The sequence below is a fragment of the Carassius auratus genome, chromosome 43 (genome assembly GCF_003368295.1).
Source record: "Carassius auratus strain Wakin chromosome 43, ASM336829v1, whole genome shotgun sequence".
NCBI lineage: Eukaryota > Metazoa > Chordata > Actinopteri > Cypriniformes > Cyprinidae > Carassius > Carassius auratus.
The window spans coordinates 13,396,728-13,403,131 of NC_039285.1; the positions used below are offsets into that span (position 1 = coordinate 13,396,728).

Here is a 6,404-nt window from a genome sequence, read left to right on the forward strand (position 1 = left end):
TGGGGGACATATGTCTAGCCTGTAAGCATTTACGAACCTCTTCAACCCATTCCTCCACAGGAGGACATTCTGGACCTGGACTACCAGAAAATTTGGGATATTTACGTTCCCTTGGCACATAGACATACCTCATACCAGATGAACCTGGCACTGACCGACTCGGTTCTCCCTGATCTGGATCTACTGGGGGCACTACATTTCCCTGCCGAAGTCTTTCATTATCTGCTTGAAGTCGTTGAATCTGCTCCGTTAAGAGTCTAACCTGGTCTTCCATGACCTATGATATTTGGGTAAAATGAAAAAACAAAAAGACAGTAAAATTTGAAACAAACCACTTATTGCTTACAACATCACCATCCCGGACCTTTCCTCAGCTACTGTTTTTCCTGTAAATCAACAACTTTAGTTAATCGCCACCAAAAAAAATAAATAAATAAATAAATAAATAAAAAATAAACAACATACACAAAAACAAAATTCACAGGTCTTACACCAGTCCCACTTTGACCCTGCCGACTACGCCAAATGTAACCCCTAGGGGCGTGCTCAGTCTCACAATTTGTATATCTAGAGTAGAAAACCCCAAACAGCACTCCCCTGCAAGCTATTTGAACAGGTTATCTCCAATGAAGGGATAAAAATGGGACTGATGTACTAAATTTTATTAAACACTAGACAATACAATGATTGGCAATCAGAGCAGACAGATGTTTCCCATAGGTAACAGTGAACAATTCTACAATAGATTAATCACAGTGAATAAAAGATCTCATAATAAATGAGTTACAAGATATAAAAATCTACAATGCCTAAACTACAGTGAATAAAGTCAGATATATAGGTACGGTTCACATACACTCCAACACTGCAAGAAACACTTCAAACAAAATTGGCCATACGTACATTAACACAGCATTTCACACTTCACACCAGTAAACATTGCAAGATGGACACGGTCCCTAGAGGAAATATTGCACAATGCCCATGGCCAAAGGTTGAATAATGACAATTGCCAAACAGACACACATATGAAAAAAATACAAAATGAAACACTATTATTAAACCCAGGAAAAACAGTAGCTAGTGGCCGACGAAGGCAATCCTCCTATAATCACAAACAAATATTTTATGATCACATTATAACATTTTAAAACATTAAGTCTAAAGAAAGGATTAAAAAAAAAAAGAAAACTTACATTTCTTTTGACACCAGCCCAAATCAGTAAGAACTATATACTCTTTAACAATAAAGTTAAACGGCATGAATGATTAATGGACACTCTCCTCGATGTTACTCGTTACTTCAAACCCCATGTAGAATCACTACTCACTATTTTGCAATAGTCTGTAGACTCTTGACTACTGGCACCATTTACTGGTTACCATACACGCAGACACCAAGCCGAACTACAAGCAAACAAACAAGCGAGCCGTGTTAAGCGGTTCTCATTAAGTTCAATATTAAATCGACATAACCTTCCAAGAAAACTCACATTCTCCTGTTTGCACAGACGATACACCAAGAGGCTCACTCTTCAACTCACACCGCATTAATGTTTTTCTGTTCATGTCTTGCAACACATTTAAAGGGACGCGTCACTTACGCCACCTGATCCAAATGATCAGCGCCAGTGATTAGGCCTTAAAGGTACACTTCCAGTCTCAATCCCCTACCCGCTACATATATGTGTGTATCTTAGGATAAAATAAATCTACAATTTTGCAATCTACAAATTTAATCTCTGACAACAAAACCTTGAGTGCAATGTACACTTTGCTTGCGCTTCTTCTACAGACTGTTTATCTGCCTCTGTTTAAACATTAGAGACTGTACAGAAAGAGCTCACTCCCTGTCACATCTTTATATAACTCATCCTTTCTTCGTGGTGTCTGTCTGGCTTCTCTTCATTTTAAAGGATCCTCTCAAAGTTTGTGGCCCATTACATTACATTTCTCCTCGACCATAAGTAGCACAGTATTTTAATAAGTGAGAAAAGAACCCTGATTTACATTTAAATTGAAAATCAGTTTCCTCGTAATAATAATGCACTATAATCCACCTTGAAAAATCATTTCAGGAGGTTAAATTCTTAAATGTTACATGCAGAGACTGGAAGATTCTTTTCTTTGTCGGTCTCACAAGAGCTTGACCAAAGGTCCCCAAATCTGACCATTTCCACAGCTATTTTAAAGGAAAAAGTGAACAAGAGAAAAAATGTGAGAAAGCTGTGGAAGAGAAAGAGCCAGGGATATAAAGTTTTGCTTTTAAGTAACTGTTTTGAAGGCTCCTGATGTTTGCAGAGACTGATGCTTTTATCTGTTTTACCTGAGAGGATTTGGAAAACATGTCTTGGAAGATCATCACACTAGATGGGATTCGTCCACTAAAATGAGTCAATTAACTGCCATCTTTCAAAATATTTTGTGTCCACTCATTAAATGGATGGTTAACCCAATTCTCCCATAATTTACTCATCCCCCACTTACTCCAAATCTGTATGCATGACTTTCTTTCTTTTTTTTAAACACAAAAGAAGATATTATGAAGAACATTGGTAACCAGACAGTTGACGGCCGCTATTAAATTCCATATTATTATTATTATTATTGTTGTTATTATTATTATTATTATTATTATTATTATTCAAAACACATTTATTATTATAATTATTATTATTATTAGCACTCACACCCATCATTATAAAGTGCTTCGAGCGACTGGTCCTAGCACACCTAAAGGACTGCCTCCCACCCACACTGGACCCACACCAATTTGCCTACCGCAGAAATAGGACCACAGAGGATGCAGTATGCACAGTGCTCACACATATGTACAGATGTTGTTTGTTGACTTCAGTTCAGCATTTAACACTGTCATTCCCTCCAAGCTGACCACAAAACTTGGAGACGTAGACATTAACACCTCCCTCTGCAACTGGATTATGGACTTTCTGAACAACAGGCCTCAGAATGTTAGGTCAGGCCACACCCACTCCACCACCATCACACTTAACACCGGCGTACCACAGAGCTGTGTGCTGAGCCCATTCCTTTACTCCCTCTACACTGACGACTGCAAGCCTGTGCATGGATCCAACTCCATCATTAAGTTTGCAGACGACACCACGGTGATTGGCCTCATCACAGACAACGATGAGACTGCCTACAGGGAGGAGGCACAGCACCTGGCCACATGGTGTGCTGACAATAACCTGCTCCTTAACACCAGCAAGACAAAGGAGCTCGTTGTGGACTTCAGGAAAAAAAAAGGAGGCACGCATGACCCCATCCACATTAACGGGATGGTTGTTGAACGTGTCTCCAGCTTCAAGTTCCTGGGAACCACCATCTCGGAGGAACTGTCCTGGACCACAAACACCTCCAGCCTGGTCAAGAAGGCCCACCAGTGCCTTTTCAGGACACTGAAGAAGAACCAGCTGTCTTCATCCATCCTGGTGAACTTCTACCGGTGTGCGATTGAGAGCATCCTGACCAGTTGCATCACAGTCTGGTATGGAAACTGCTCAGTGGTTGACCGCAAGGCACTGCAGAGGGTGGTGAAAACTGCCCAGCGCATCACAGGGACACCACTTCCTGCTCTTGAGGACATCCAGAGGAAACGCTTTCTACGTCGAGCTCGCAGCATTCTTAAGGACTCCTCTCACCCTGACCATAGACTGTTTAACCACCTGCCCTCTGGGAGGCGCTTCAGGAGCCTCCGGACAAGGACCCCAAGATTCAGGAACAGCTTTTTCCCTACAGCTGTCTGCTTACTGAACTCTGCCCTCTAACACCACCACACACACAGACTCCTCCCCCACATCACCACTGCGTCTGACTGATTTATTTATTTGCAACAAGCAAAAAACAGTTAACTTGTTATTACTTGCACTACTGTCTGTTCACACTGAGTAATCACACTGAGTAATCCATTTGCACACTGTAATATTTTATATGCACTGTACAGTCCATTACACTAGTGTAAATTATGTTCATATGTTCATAGTTCTGCCTATAGTGTAAATACAATTTTACATGATCCATCTGTATAGTATGTTCATAGTACACCTACCTGTATATCATGCTTATAGTATTTATAATCTGTAAATTATGTCTATAATACTTATCTGTATAGTTATTGTAGATATTATAGACCTTGTATATTCTGTACTTACTGCTTATTGCACTTCTGGTTAGATGCTAACTGCATTTTGTTGCCTTGTACCTTACATGTGCAGTGACAATAAAGTTGAATCTAATCTAATCTAATCTATTATTATTATTTCTCCATACTATAAAAGTCAATGTCTACCATCAACCGTTTAGTTACCAAATATCTCAAAGAGTATTATTTTGTGTTCAACAGAAGAAATACATACATTCAGGTTTGGAACAACAGAGTAATCATGATATCATGATAAAATTGATTTTTTTAGCTGTGTCTGTGCATTTACATATAGTACTTCAGGAAAAGGTCATTCACAGACAAGAGACAAAAAGATAGGATGTCTTGGTGCTTTTACAAGTATTTCCGCAAGATTAAATTATAATTTCACTGCAGTATCTGATCTCACACATGGCTCACTTTAAGGGCACTCCTTTTTTTTTTTTTTTTTTTTTTTTTTTAGTAAATGTAATTGTGAGCCCATCAGGTGAGAGTTTTGAGAGGAAAAACCTTTTAAAGGGAAGGTAGCTACTTTGGTAATACACTTTTGGTGAGTATCTTTCTCCATTCATTACACCGAAAGCCTGACTGGGTCGTATTCAACTCAACATTCTAGAGGACCCAAGGGTATTTATTTCATCCTGAGGCGCTTCTATAACTGTTGTCATCCTGTAGTGTGGGAAGTTATTTACAGTGCAAAGCCTCCAGACTACTCTTTACATTTGCCCAGAAGCACAGAAGGTGAGAAAGGCCATTCTCTGGGAATGAAGTGAGGTAAGCGGACATCTGCCTACTCCTTATGTAAGAAGGTCATGGCAGTGGTTATTTTTTTTTTTATTTTTTTTTTTTTCTGAATGCTTTCTGCTACACATTTGTTTTCAATGTGAGGGCTAATGTCTTAAAAAAAAAAAAAAAAAAAAAAAAAAACTTCTCTCTTTTTCACCATATTGGTTTGCTCGGGTCAGTGGTTCTTCAGTCAAGGTCTCAACATTAAACAGAGCTGCAAAAGTCATGCAGGTTTCTCAAACTCTCCAAGTGTCATTGGTCATACTGGTCAAAGTTTAACTAGTTAGCATGGCCCCACTATATCCCCCACTAGTAGTTTCAATTTTAAGACAACATCTCAATGCAGAATCCTACTAACTTTAAATCAGAACTCTATTTGGTTCCTGACAAGAAACTGTTCAGCATTACAGTATTGAGTTTGTGAAATAGAAACCACAAAAAAAAAAAAAAAAATAAAAAAAATAAAAAAAGGATCCAGCACAATTCCCAAAATTGACCATATCTGAATGTCGATATGGATTACAGTTTTCATCAAATGTATATTTCCTTGCACTATATTAGTATTTACTGTGCAATATTTTAATGTGTTTAAAGTAAAAATCTCTAAGCTTCCAGTTCAATTCTCTCCGATGCCCTTTGTGTTTTTTTTTTGTTTGTTTTTTTTTTTATTCTGTGTGCATACAAATTATGGATATATACAGATTTAGTTATTTTCTGCTTGATCAGACAACTGTTAAATGACAGAAGATTCTTCAGCGATGCAGGTATGCTGAGCTCATTTCATAGTCATTAGGTATCTAGGTAGCTTTATAACGCACTATGCTGAGGCACGCAAAATACAAGAGAGCGTGAAAGAGTTTGCTTTTGAAACCACATATCACACTCTATTTAGGAACCTAAAATCAAAGAAGGGAGTAGCTACAATAACAGCCAGGCAAACAGTCACATCTTAAAAGGAATGTGTTGGGTTTAGTGCAAAATAATCTTAAATGAAATGAATGGGGCCAATCAATACATTTTGAAATAGTTTCTAAAGTATAGCTATAAGATATAAGCAATGAGAGCAAACATGAGTGTAAAAAAAAACAGCTTATCAATTTTCATTTTTATTTTTTCTGTGTAAAGTTATATCCAATTTTAAAACTTTGTTGTCATGACAACATATAGATTGGGTTGATTCAGGGTTGCCAAGTTCAAAGTTTGCGACCCTTCAGACCCTAAAACCCTAAAATTACTGAATGTAAAAAAAATAAATGAATGATTATAAACTTCACATTTCTGTTTTTTAATCCCTCTAAAACTGGCCCCTTTCACTTCCATTGTAAGAGAGATCGTCACAACTTTATTTCCACATTTTTTTAGAACAAAAGAAATGAGTTGACTTATGCCACACATGCCATCGACTTAATTTCCACCTTAACATGTATTGAACCTGAAAAATTCATTTAAAGTT

The 6,404-nt window shown here is 37.9% G+C and overlaps 1 long non-coding RNA gene across 1 annotated transcript; it reads right to left on the reverse strand.

The window, feature by feature from the left end:
* Positions 1 to 647: 647 nt before the first annotated feature.
* Positions 648 to 1,675, reverse strand: LOC113061750 (uncharacterized). The gene is made up of 3 exons (XR_003278418.1): positions 1,494 to 1,675; positions 1,197 to 1,407; positions 648 to 1,105 (listed from the first exon to the last, which is right to left on the reverse strand). It is a non-coding gene; the product is annotated as an uncharacterized LOC113061750 (long non-coding RNA).
* Positions 1,676 to 6,404: the final 4,729 nt, after the last annotated feature.